Below are 14,332 nucleotides of genomic sequence, written 5' to 3' on the forward strand. Positions count from 1 at the left end.
ACACCAAAATCAAAAAATGAAATTAAATTTAAAAATGAAATGGTTACCAAGGTAATGCAGGTCAGGGGATCAAAGGTGAAGGGTCACACATCATTAAAAAGAAATCTAGGGCTTCCCTGGTGGCGTAGTGGTTGAGAGTCCGCCTGCCGATGCAGGGGACACGGTTCGTGTCCTGGTCCGGGAAGATCCCACATGCCGCAGAGCGGCTGGGCCCGTGAGCCATGGCTGCTGAGCCTGCGCGTCCGGAGCCTGTGCTCCGCAACGGGAGAGGCCACAACAGTGAGAGGCCTGCGTATTGCAAAAAAAAAAAAAAAAAAAAAAAGAAATCCAAAAGGACGGCTGCATCATGAGCCCTCAGTAGTGTTCCAACGGTGCCTCTCTTTGGGAAAACGTGAACATTTCGGCAGACATTCAAGCAGTTTTTTCGGTAAAAAGATTTTTTTTTTTTTTTTGGTAAAAAGATTTTTACATGACTACTACTGTTGTTCCCATGGCCATTTTCTATAGGTGGCACGGTGTTGAGGACACAGTAGGTGCTGGTTCCGCACAATACACTTTGGGAAACGCTCTTCCGGCTTGTTTTCGGCAGCCGTTTCCCCTCCGCCCGCCACATCCTCCTCCTCCTCACGACCGGGACCCCGAGCGCCCGGGTACCACTGCTGCCGCCAGCCCGCCGACCCTGCTGCTGCTGCACACCCGCTCAGTTATTATTTTAAAAGGAGCCTTTTCTAATGGAGAAGTTGGAAAAGTATAAATAGTTATAGTCAGCATGATACCAAAACCAAGCAGGACCCTAGGGGGCCCTCCCAGATACAAAAGCCTTTCTGGGTCCCCCTTTCTCATTTGCAGAAAAAGGCTTTGGTTTCCTAGACCTTACCTGAGTTCCAAAGAGCAGAATCAACCAGTACTAATTAGGGAAGTGAGGGAATGGAGAAACCAAGGAAAAACAGGCAAGAAACAACAGTGCAGAGATAAAATAGAGTCCTAGTTCCTCCTCAAGGGATGTACACAACAATCTAATACATATCTTTGGGTTGTTCTGCAGGAACTAAGGCCCCCACCCAGGAGGAGGATGGTAACTACATGCTGAGACCCCAGACTGACTGGAACCAGAAGGCTGATGACTGAGATTCCTGGAACACTGCCCTGTTACCTCACCACCAACCAATCAGAAGAAAGTCACACACCCTGCAGCCCTCACCCCAAATGTTGCCTTTAAAATCTCTTCCCTGGGGGAGGGGGGGGGATGAATTGGGAGATTGGGTTTGACATATTTACACTATTGATACTATGCATAAAATAGATAACTAATGAGAATCTACTGTGTAGCACAGGGAACTCTACTCAGTGCTCTGTGGTGACCTAAATGAGAAGGAAATCCAAAAAAAGAGGGGATGTATGTATACGTATAGCTGATTCACTTTGCTGTACAGTATAAAGTAACACGATATTATAAAGCAACTATACTCCGATAAAAATTAAAAAAAAAAAACTCTTCCCTGAAAACCCTCAGGGAGTTTAGGTCTTTTGAACACAAGCCTCCCATTCTCCTTGCTTGGCCCTTGCAATAAACATTTCTCTGCTCCAAACTCTGAGTTTTGGTTGTTTGGCCCCAGTGTGTGTGTTGGGCACACACACTTGAGTTCGACAACAATACCACTACTCAGAAGTAAACACTGAACATTTGGGGTATGTTTCCTGTATATAGTCATTCACTGATGTATAAGGTCAATGTTGGGATAGAATGTATTCGCTCTTGTTAAAAAATAGACTGAGCTATTACAAATTTTATGAGTTTATTTGAGGAAAAATTGATTCAAACTGGGCAGCATCTCATCTAGCAGAGAGAAAGGAGCTCTGAGGAGCTGTACAAAGTGAGAATTCTATAGGCAGAAGGGAGCAGGGACAAGGAAGTTAAACCAGACAAAAAAAGCAGATTGGCTATTGCAAGGCCTCTTTCCTTAAGGGGATGGCAGGGGTCTACCATGCAGATCACCTCCCTACTGCTGATCACGTGAGTCCTGATTGACTGGTTTAAAAGTCCATCTCTGGGAGAGGCCAAAACTATAATTAAGTCTCAGTTTGGTGACATGGGGCTTTGAAACAGGAGAGAAGGGGGCAGGGCACAACATTTAAAAGAATGACAAAACCATAGGACATGACAAAAACTGGTTAGAACTAACTAGATCCAAGATGGCGGAAGATTTGACTTCCAGTGAACCTTGAGCCTCACTGTACACTCACTGTAATACATTAGCTAAATGACACACCTGCCAGCGCCGTGACAGTTCTGAGGCCGACCGCCAAAGATCAAAAAGGCCGACCGCCAAAGATCAATTCCTGGATATCTCTGCCCCCTTCCCCCAAATACTTGGAATAATCCTCCCCCTCATTAGCCTACAAAATTACCCAGCCCATAAAACCTAACCACGCCATATTTCAGGGCCTCTCACCTTCTGAGATGGCCCACTCTCTGTCTGTGGAGTGTGTTTCTCTCTAAATAAATGCACTTCTTACCTATCACTTTGTCTCTCACTGAATTCTTTCTGCGATGAAACATCAAGAACCTGAGCTTCATAAAGTCCTGAGACCAGGTGTGTGATCTCAGTTAAAAGACCGTGAGTTCAAGTCCCAATCTGAGTTGCACCGTTTCAGCTTTGCATAAGTGACTCCACTTTGGGCCTGTTGTTTTGCTTTTAACAAACCCCATGAGGAAACGGAGGTTAAGAGAATTAATTAAGTTGCCCAAAGTCACACAGACAGGAAGGGACAGAGCCTGGGAGTTGAACATAAGCAGCTAGGCTCTGGAGCCTGTGCTTTCAAGTGACAGGGTTCAGGACATGCTCCCCTTAAATACGGCATCTGGCATATTGAACATGCCAAGCTGAAGGATTTGAGAAATTGTACGTGCAGGAAGGACTTTCTGACCTTCCCCGGAAGCACGTGAAAAAAAAAAACCGTGTGAGAGGTGCCCTCCCTATGCCCAGAGGAAAAGAGCACCCTTATCTTTGAAGATGAAGGGACAGAGAGAGGAATCTGAAGGAACAGGCCTTGCTAAGTTTCCCCTAGTTTACTACACTTCCCTCATACTTTCTGTCCTTTCATATTTCTCCACAATTTTCCATTCATCAAACCTACTATAAAAGTGTTCAGGTTTAACCATTTCTTTAGGTCGTCATTTTGCTTACGAAGGCTCTCAGGTCACATAAAATGTATATTAAATAAATGCATATACTTTTCTCTGGTTCATCTGTCTTTTGTTACATGGCCCCCAGCTCAGAGTCCAGAGTTTAGAGGGGTAGAAGGAAAGATATTTTTCCTCCCCTACATGACTCTACAATTTCCTTTATATCCTATTTTGCGCATTCCTCCATGCCATCATGCATTCTTCTCCTACATTTGTGTAATACTTTGTATTTCTTAGTGAGCAAGGTTTAACCACACCACCCAAAAAACAAACCAAAAAACAAAAAAAACCTCTCAGCATCAGCCTGACACCTGACCTTAGCCTTTCTCAAATCAGCGTCCTTAGACCTTCCCAAGTTCAGGAATCAGAAATCCTATGAGTATTTTTAAGTTTTGTGTTCGTTGTAATAAATAATCTTAAGATTTTTTTACAAGTTCTAAAGGTGAGGTTTTTATATCGATATTTCACAACTGAAAGACACTTAAAGTTGAATTAGCCCTTACATTTTCAAGTCAGAATTTCTCAAACTGGGTTCTGGGAGGTTTTCTTAAAAATCTGTGAGAACGTGTTCCTTTTAAATGAAATTATTGCTCCCGGTGAACTAGCCTGTTTTTCTGAGGATTGCCCAATATGTGCTTTCCCCCAGATGAAAAGTATCTTAACATATGTCATTGTAAAAATAACACTCGCTTCATATAAAAAAAAAAATCAGATAATACAAATGGTATAAAGAGGAAGTTGTAAGGGGGGCACACCCTAAAGAAAGGAGAGCTATGGCGGGCGAGGGGGAGTGAGGGGAGCCCGAGGGGTCCTGGGGGTGGGGAGGAAGTCCTCCTGGTTATGAAAGCGAAGGCGGGGGTGGGGATCCTCTTGCAGGCAAGGCTCCTACTTAGGGACCCAGTGCCTGGGCAGGAACAGCCGGTTTGGCCACCACCCCCAGCCTCTGGTACACCAGGGCCAGGCGGCCCCAGAATTCGCCCTCGGCTCCCAGTGTTACCAGACCAAAATCGGGTCCCACGTAAATCACATACACATTCTGGCAACTGCCAGAGGCCGGGCATCGGGTGAAGCAGAAGCCGAGAACCTACTGCTCCTGCCGCCAGCTCTGTCCTTCCGCAGGCCTCCCCTCCCGGCACGCACAGCTCACAGAAACTCCCAGGCCCTCTCTGGCTGGAGGGCCTGGACCCCTGGGGCGCAGACGAGGGGTGGGCACACATTGCCCCCTCGGGCCCTCAGGGCCCAGCCACGGAGGCAGCCCCTTCCCCACGCAGCCCTGTTCACAGAACCGGGTCGGAGGACTCACAGGCTCTGTCTTCTGCCCAAATAACTGAAGGTCTAGGCAGGGACCCCAAGACCCTTGAGGCCTTGAGCCTGGATGAACATCAGGCCTGTGGCCACAGCCCCAGAGGGCTTTCCCAGCTCCCCGGGGCCCAAATTGGAAAGCTGGCCTCCCTGCTCCCAGCCTGCCTCAGAGTTTTCCTGCTGCTCCTGGGCTCCTGGGTTTACCTGGTGGGAGCTCTTCACTGCAGAGGGCGTGTCCTGATTTGACGGCACTTGTGGGCTCCCCTGAAAAGCAGCCCCACAGCAACCAGGACTTGGCTCCCAAAACGCTTGTTACAGCACCTCGTCTTTCCCTGTGAGTCCTTTCCCAGGGACTAGCTGCTCCAGATCCCAGGATTGATGCCACCCTAGTGACACCTGGGGCGGCTGCTCTGCAGGCCCACCAAACCCTCACTCAAGCCTGCTCGCGGCAGGTGGGGTGAGTCAGCTCAACAATATTGAAAACCCAGTCCCCCAAAGCCGAGTTCCTCTGCTGAGTTTATGATTAACCTCTCTATGCAAAACTTTATTCCCTTTCTTGTCCCACCCCTGTACCCTCAGGATTGAGGAGTATCAAAGAAAACGGGGATTGAAACTGAGCAGGATCCTGTGAAGCCCTCCCAGGTACAAAAGCCTCCATTTCTCATTGGCAGAAAAAGGCTTTTAGTCTCCTAGACCTTCCCTGAGTTCCAAAGAGCAGATTCAGCCACTTACTAATTAGGGAAGTGAGGGAATGCAGAAACCAAGGGAAAGCAGGCAAGAAACAATAGTGCAGAGACAAAAGAGTCCTAGTTTCTCCTCAAGGAACGTACATAACAATCTGATATATATCTATGAGTCGTTCTGCGGGAACTAAGGCCCCTACCCATGTGGACGATGGTAACTACATGCTGAGACCTCACCTGCAGCCCTCACCCCAAATGTCTCCTTTAAAAATGCTTCCCTGAAAACCCTCAGAGAGTTTGGGGTCTTCTGAGCATAAGCTGCCCATTCACCTTGCTTGGTCCTTGCGATAAACCTTTTTCTGCTCCAAACTCCAACACTTCGGTTTGTTTGGCCTCACTGTGTATCGGGCACACAAACTTGGGTTCAACAAGGATGCCATCCTGTGCTTTCTCCGTGCCTCCTGCCAGACAACACAAAGGTCCCCAACAATGCCAAGGTGCTTGATTTCCATGGGGGTGCAGGGGAGGGGAAAAAATCTTGTTTTCCTCTACCCTTCTTAGGTTCATTGTACAGGGGCCCTGTATCTTATACTAACAAAGGACAGATTAACAAGAGAAAAATAAACAGAAGTTTAACATGTGCACCCCACTCGCACATGGAAGCTCACAGAGTTGAGTAACTCAAAAGAGTGGTTAGAACTTGGGCTTGTGTAGCATCTTAACAAAAGAACAATAAATTTTTAGAGAACTGACATGCAGCTTGATATCTATAAAACAAACAACGCAATCCAAAATGGACAGAAGACCTAAACAGACATTTCTCCAAAGAAGATATACAGATTGCCAAGAAACACACGGAAGGATGCTCAACATCACTAATCATTAGAGAAATGCAAATCAAAACTACCATGAGGTATCACCTCACACCAGTCAGAATGGCCATCACCAAAAAATCTACAAACAGTAAATGCTGGAGCGGGTGTGGAGAAAAGGGAACCCTCTTGCACTGTTGGTGGGAATGTAAATTCATACAGCCACTATGGAGAACAGTATGGAGGGTCCTTAAAAAACTAAAACTAGAACTACCATATGACCCAGCAATCCCACTACTGAGAATATACCCTGAGAAAACCATAATTCAAAAACAATCATGTACCACAATGTTCATCGTAGCACTATTTACAATAGCCAGGACATGGAAGCAACCTAAGTGTCCATCGACAGATGAATGGATAAAGAAGATGTGGCACATATGTACAATGGAATATCACTCAGCCATAAAAAGAAACAAAACTGAGTTATTTGTAGTGAGGTGGATGGACCTAGAGTCTGTCATACAGAGTGAAGTAAGTCAGAAAGAGAAAAACAAATATCATATGCTAACACATATATATGGAATCTAAAAAAAAAAAAAGGTTCTGATGAACCTAGGGGCAGGACAGGAATAAAGATGCAGACATAGAGAATGTACTTGAGGACACGGGGAGGGGTAAGGGTAAGCTGGGACGAAGTGACAGAGTTGCACTGACATATATACACTACCAAATGTAAAATAGATAGCTAGTGGGAAGCAGCCGCATAGCACAGGGAGATCAGCTCAGTGCTTTGTGACCACCTAGAGGGGTGGGTTAGGGAGGGTGGGAGGGAGACGCAAGAGGGAGGGGATATGGGGATATATATATACATATATCTGATTCACTTTGTTATACAGCAGAAACTACACAACATTTTAAAGCAATTATACTCCAATAAAGATGTTAGGGGGGCTTCCCTGGTGGTGCAGTGGTTAAGAATCCGCCTGCCAATGCAGGGGACACGGGTTTGAGCCCTGGGCTGGGAAGATCCCTCCTGCCACAGAGCAACTAATCCCGTGCGCCACAACTACTGAGCCTGCGCTCTAAAGCCCATGAGCCACAGCTACTGAAGCCCGCGTGCCTAGAGCCCGTGCTCCGCAACAAGAGAAGCCACTGCAATGAGAAGCCCACGCACCACAACGAAGAGTAGCCCCTGCTCACCGCAACTAGAGAAAGCCTGAACGCAGCAACAAAGACCCAGCACAGCCAAAAATAAATAAATAAATTTATTTATTTAAAAAAAAAAAAAGATGTTAAAAAAATTTTTTTTAGAGAAGTGATAAGACACAGGAAAAGGACTGAGTTTCTAGGGTGGAAAATTGTGGGAAGGCAAATATATGGGGAAGCCAATGGTAGCTAAGAGCTAGTTTTAGCAAGGTTTGTGTGTAGATTCCTCTGATGCTGTCTCTGGGCTGCTGAGGGTCTAGGGTTGCAGCCAGTGATTAACTTCTGGACTTCCTGGTAGAGAGTAAAATTTACAAATGATACATACATTTACAAATTTATGTCCTGCTTTTAGGCACATAGCAGAAGGGAAGAGAGCTTTTCTTGTATCTTCTTCTCAATTGCCTTCAGTTCAAAATAATCCTTATGTCGAAGTGGCATATTTTGGAGTGGCATCAGGGACTACCCACCATGATGAGTGCCAATGAAAGGAGCCTCAAAATAGAAGAAAGGAGAGGAGGGATTTCTTCTCTCTTGGAAGTTCACACCTTGGCATCTTCATCTGCAAATTGGGGCCACCAACCTCCAAGAGTCACCAAGGACGGGAAATGAGATTGCGTCTGTGAGCACCTACCAAAATGCTTGGCATGTAGACATTAATTTGAATTAGAATATATGACTATTATAAAGTTCTTTCTTATGTCCTGACAAATTATCCCTCCTATTAATGATGAGATCTTAATCTAATGCTTCCCAAAGTGTGGCCCGTGACCCTGCTTGGACTACTTACTAGATTCTACCCATAATGTCCCGGGGACAGATTCCCAGTTGTCTTTGCTCCTCTTAGACCCACTCAATCACAACCTTAGGGGACAGAGCCCTGGATTCTGCATCTTTGACAAACTCCCTAAACAATTCTTGGGCATAGCAAAGTTTGAGTACCACTGGTAAAGTGAATGAAACATTGCTTCTGGAGACTAGAGAGACCTGGGTTCAAATCTCAGCTTGACCACTAACTTAAGGTTTCTATGCCTTGGTTTCCTGGTTTTTAAAATGGGGTAATAATAGTATGCGTGACGATTAAACGCAGAGAAATCGCTTAAGACTTGGGCCAGCACAGAGTAAGTGTCAACAAGTGTTAGTCATTGTTTTTCTCCTGCTAAATGTTGCTTCTGCTGTCCCTCTGTGGCACAGACCATGGCCCCCAACATCCCAGGAACAGCCCAGCTGGGACGCGCTGGGAGCAGTGCAAAAGCAAGAAAGGAGGATGTGAGGGCGCCTGCTCGGGTCTTGCTCCCTGCTCCTCTCAAACTGGGAAATGCTGTAAGGACACATCTGGCCACTGGAGGGCAGCATCCACCTAGCTAATTTTAAGAACAGCTTTCTCAAAAAGCAGCTTTCTGGTAGCGGTGTGGGGAAGGTGGAAGGAAGCCTTAATGGGGGCTTACCGGACACTGGATTAGTTGCTTCATTCTAGAATTTCATTTACATCCACCCTACTCTAGGCAACCCGTAGTGAATAGATGCGTTCTAAAAGACAACCTATAAAGAGAAGTTTTACGTAAAGAACCCTATTTTCCCATTGCCTTGAACTATAAAATGAGAATTTTGATCCTAACTCTGGGCTCTCCCACAGGTGCCCAGTGACAGTCTTCTGAGTGCCCACATGCCTGACCACCAGGACTCCTCACACCTCCCCAAGGCATGCAGGAATCTCCCTATTTTCCAATCCTGCCAGCTGCTGGTTGCACATGAAGTAACACGTAGGCAGCCCAGAGAGAGGCGGCAGCCCCCTTCCCACACCCTTGGTGTTCCCTTCTCAACGCGGCAGCAAGGACAGTTTCTGCAGCTGGCAGGTCCAAGTGTTCTAGTACTGGGTGAGCACAAGGCATGGGGCCCCTGGGCGCCCATCTCAAGAGTCTCAGGTGAAGTCACTCTCCCAAGCATGTCCCCAAGAATGGTCTGTGTCTTAGTTTGGGTTACTTACCCCCAAGGAAAGCTCTAGACGATGGTGTGCTGTGAACTCACTGGACTGAAGCAGGACAGCATGTTTGAGAATGAAGTCCATCCAGAGAAACTAGGTCCTGCTGGCAGCATGTAAGCCCCTGCCTCAGGCATTACCTCCGGACACTTCAGTTATCCAGGCCAGTAAATCACCCTCGGCCTTACCAGCTTGCGTTGGGTTTTGTGGCTCTTGGTCTAGAAGGGTCCTAACCAAATACACAACTTAATATCATCCTCAAATGACGCTGGGTTGAGTACATGCATGAGATATTACATCTAATCATCTCAGGCTGATTGTGTATGAGACCAAAATATCCTTTTCTCTCTCTCCATCCCCCCTTTCTCCTCCCACCCACCTTGGCTCCAAGCTTGGCTGTTCTGGACAGAGCAGGAAAAGGAAAATGTGTCACGAGGTACCAGGATCCAGCTCATCTCACTCACAGGCTTGAGCTGACATGGGGCTAGGTCTCTCCCCCACTGCAGCATTGCTTCATTTTGTCTGTTAAAGACCAGCTTTCCATGCTTCTCCTGCAATTGGCAGATAACGTGGGCACAGCATCTTCTGAGTTTCCAAGCTATTGGTCCAGCCCAAGATCAAATTAGCTCTTTGGAGCTGCTTCTCCATACTGTTCACTCGTATTAAGTTGGGGATATTCTTGGTCTCCTTTCCAGGGTATCTCCCACATCCTGTTTATTTTTAGACCCACTTCCAGGGTTTTACATGCATTCCCATGAAATGTAACCTTATAAGATTACTCCCATCATTACTGCCTGTTGAGATCTTTTGAGATCCTAATTCTCTCATTTACCTTATAGGCTTCATAGCACCTGTGGGGTTGATGAGTCCAAGTCAGTAGGACTTAAACAAAACAGAACCAACAATCGGTCCTTACAGCCTATAGCAACCTCCCAGAAGTCATCAGATTCATAAGGCAGCACACTCTGGGCACGCTTTTTTTTACACAGCCACTTAGCACTGCAGTGGGACTCTCTATCGTCCCCACCAGGAATAGAGGAGACGCTGCTTGTCTGAATTTCAGAGAGGACTGAGACATCTTTTTTTTTTTGCGGTACGCGGGCCTCTCACTGCTGTGGCCTCTCCCGTTGTGGAGCACAGGCTCCGGACGCGCAGGCTCAGCGGCCATGGCTCACGGGCCCAGCCGCTCTGCGGCATGTGGGATCTTCCCGGACCAGGGCACGAACCCACGTCCCCTGCATCGGCAGGCGGACTCTCAACCACTGCGCCACCAGGGAATCCCAGGACTGAGACATCTTTATATTGCTCTTTCTGAAGAGCCCAGTACCAACCCCAAAAGAAGACAATGTTAGTCAAGCAGCACCTGCTCTTCACGGAACCGGGCTGCACCCAGGGATGGCTGCATCCTTTTACAAGTGTTCACAAACCCTCTTTCAAATAGCTTGCTTTCAGAAGCCATCTTCCCAGGTATTAAGAGTTTGCAAAATCTCTCTTGCACTTTCTGTTGGAAAAGTAGGATTCAAGGAGATGTCTAAGAAAAACAGGATAATGAGAAATGGAAGATGCTAGAGAGGGGCGATTAGAGACCATCTGTTAAAGTAATCTGTGATAAGAACGGAGGTTTTACATTGGCTGAGGACCTCTTAGCTTGCCAAATTACATAGAGTAGGTTTAGGATGAATCTTTCTTTTGTGCTCTCATCAAAAATAGAATCCAGAAGGTTGGGGAGTTGACAGGTAATCTAATCTGTTCCGTGGGCCATATTTCATTGAATCTAAACTATGGCCAGATTTAGAAGACGCTCCATTATTTTATAAACCATCAAGAAAGAAAATGTGTAACCAACGAAACTGTCATACAATGCTTTCTTATCATTCTTTTATTTTGTACTTATGTGCATATGTACTTATTGAAAGAGCTCTTTTAGACTTTAAACGTTTTTATCATCTGTCACTCTTGTGCAGAGATAAAAAAGAAAGTATGAGCAAAACAAATTTGCTAAAACTTCTCAAACGCAGAGTCCAACTCTTCTGAATTCCTTGTCACAGACTTTAAGTGCATTTTCCACATGTCATTTCGATCCATAGCATTAATAATGCAGCTTTTCATAAGAGAGAGCTCCACTATGACCTCCAGATCATCTTTCTGTAATACCCATTCTGCAGGCTTTGATCCTGGTGCCTGATCTTACTAGAAGGTGTTAATGGAAGTTTGAGACAAAACCAGGACTCACTTTCCTACTTCAAAAGGGCAGGCAGTGACTCTAGGTCATGACTGCCACCTTGCCAACAGCAATGGTAGGATACCATTAATTCTAACGTGAGATTGGTCATAAGCTACATCCCAATCTCAGAGATGTGAAAATTGATAATGAACTGAGGTAGCTCTTATAAGGCCGCCTTTTGAGTTATCTGTCCCACCCATCTCCTGACTGATGGCCTCAGCCTCATCCACGGGTAGGCATCACTGTGTCAGACCAGGCCAGGCTGGGCCAAGTGGGTCCTGCAATCTTGGAATTGGGACTAGCTTCTCGTGTAGAGGAAAACACTGGGGTACATGGGGTCAGCCTCTCCCACCACAGGGGTCACGACCAGAGAGAGCTGTGCCTGACAGAGGAGCGAAGCTCCCACACAGAGAGGGGCCGAGATGAGAAGGAGAGATGGCAGGCTCTTGGCTTCCCGTCAGTCCCTGCCTGAAGCTGGGCTGCTGCCTAGGCCCTGGGTTCTGGAGACACCCTGAAGCCCATTTCCCCTTTGTCTCTAAGCCGGCGAGGTGGTCCAGTCACTAGCAAAGTGTCCCACTGCAGCACCTTAGCTGTGCCTGCTGAGACAGGGGCTGCCGCACCACTCTTGGGGCTCTGGAAGCCTCCACGGTCACAGAGTGGCTTCTAGGGCTATAGTTTAGCTGAAGGACCCTATCCCACCATGTCTGAGTGTCCTGTTATCTCTGGGCCCTCTCTGCCTCGACGTAGGCTTCCAGCTCTGATGTCCAGGTTTGCCCGGTGCTGGGTGAGAGGGGTGTCTGTCCAGTGCCGTCCTCCAGGGCACTGCATGCAGACAAGGTTCTTCAATGGTTTTAGTGGCAGTGCTGGTGCTTAGTTACCTCTCTTCTGTCCCCCTAGGGGGTGAAGGAGCAGCCTATGACCTCGGGGCAGACTTGTCCGTGTGAGGTCATCTACCCCATCTGGGGTTAAGCCCACAGCCTTCATCCCCTCAGCCAGTGCCACTAACCAGGTGAGCTAATCAGCCTACCCACCTCCTGCTGGGCCTAATCATTCTGGCCCTTTTGGAGTTTCAGAGCTTTGAAGCTTCCATCTCCCTCCTCTGCAGACTGGCAATGTTAGGGTTAGGAGTTCTGGTCCAGTAGCTGTGACAGCCTCCCAGGGATGACGTTGCAAGTTCAGGCCTCTGAAGCTGGGGTGGTTTCTCCAAAGCCTCAAGCCTGTAACGTGGGTCACTGGCGTCAGGGAGGCAGCCAGGCTTCCCAGAGGCCTGGATAATGGAGCAAGTATTAGTGTCCTATTGTTGCTGTAACAAATTACCACAAATGTAGTGGCTTAAAATATGAATTTATTATCTTACAGTTCAGAAACCCAAAATGGGCCAGCAGGTTTGCATTCCCTCTGGAGGCTCTAGGGGAGAGTTCATCTCCTTGCCTGTTCCAGCTTCTAGAGGACAGTGCCTTCCTTGGCTTGTGGCCTCATGTCATTCCAACCTCCACCTCCATCATCACATCTTCTGACATTGCTGGCCTGGTTCCCTCTTAGTAAGAGCCCAACCAGATAATCCAGAATAACCTCCCCATTAAGTACCTTAACTCAATTACCCTCTGCGAAGTCCCATTTGCCATGTAAAGTAACACGGTCACAGGTCCCAGGGATTAGGACATGGACATCTTGTGGGGACCGTTATTCAGTCCACCACAGAGTTCAAAGACTAGAAGAGGACTCCTCTTGTGTTTAATTTTTTTTCCTTTTTTTTTTAAGATGTTGGGGGTAGGAGTTTATTAATTAATTAATTTATTTTTGCTGTGTTGGGTCTTCGTTTCTGTGCGTGGGTTTTCTCTAGTTGTGGCAAGCGGGGGCCACTCTTCATCGCGGTGCACGGGCCTCTCTTGTTGCGGAGCACAGGCTCCAGACACGCAGGCTCAGTAGTTGTGGCTCACGGGCCTAGTTGCTCCGCAGCATGTGGGATCCTCCCAGACCAGGGCTCGAACCCGTGTCCCCTACATTAGCAGGCAGATTCTCAACCACTGCGCCACCAGGGAAGCCCCTAGAAGAGGACTCCTCTTAATGGTATTTTCCTAGATGTACATGATATGTTATCACCTGAACCTTTGACCCCAAAAGCCAGCAATGAGGAGTAAAGGGACTTGAAATCGCCTATTTAGAAATAAGTAAACAGATGAAGTAAATCAAACTCTTAGTACTAATACTTTGGAGGTGTTCAGCAGTTTGTAAGCATCATGACAACCAGTGGGTTAATTTAAGGTGACTGAACACGGCAGAGAACCTGGCATATATTAGCTTTGTGGTTTTTCATCTGAAATGTATAATTGAAATGAGACGTGTGATTTTAATTCTGGAGGTGTAAGAGAATTGTTAGTAAACAGCTTTGAACTGCTCCAGAGAACGTGACTTACTACATTTATAATATTTCAATTGCTTTGTGCTGAGTGAAACTTTGCCGCTTGGATTTGAATCTTCCTGGGTTGGGAGTCTGATGTCCTGGAAAGAATTACTAAAACTTATAAATATATTTATAATATTTAAAGGAATTTAATGAAGTTTGCAAGTGGCGTTGTTTGGGGGGATTAAATCTGTTAAATGTATGAATGATTAGGACAAGAGCGTTTTTATTTTTACAGAAAAATTACATTATCAATAAAACAAGATGTCCATGATGACCTTAAAAGCTTAAGAAATCAATTTTTAAGATTTTACTTCTTTAACAGATTGAAAATTAATTTAATTATAGTCATTTGCACACATACAAGCACCCTTGAACACTGAGAAACTCAAACTCTTGAAGGCTGTGGAATAACTCTGTAAACACACTTCATTCAAATGACTCACACATTCTTTTAAAAATGGATCGTATCTCTGGAAATTGAAGCTTTTTTAAAAAAAAATATTTTGGCCACGCCACATGGCATGTGGGAT

At 46.4% G+C, this 14,332-nt stretch overlaps 1 pseudogene; it reads right to left on the reverse strand.

The window, feature by feature from the left end:
• Positions 1–285: 285 nt before the first annotated feature.
• LOC113623048 (calmodulin-binding transcription activator 1 pseudogene) lies at positions 286–637 on the reverse strand (annotated as a pseudogene).
• Positions 638–14,332: the final 13,695 nt, after the last annotated feature.

This window comes from Aethalodelphis obliquidens, unplaced genomic scaffold (assembly GCF_003676395.1).
Source record: "Aethalodelphis obliquidens isolate GAN/ISIS:26980383/991018 unplaced genomic scaffold, ASM367639v1 scaffold10, whole genome shotgun sequence".
NCBI classification, from domain to species: domain Eukaryota; kingdom Metazoa; phylum Chordata; class Mammalia; order Artiodactyla; family Delphinidae; genus Aethalodelphis; species Aethalodelphis obliquidens.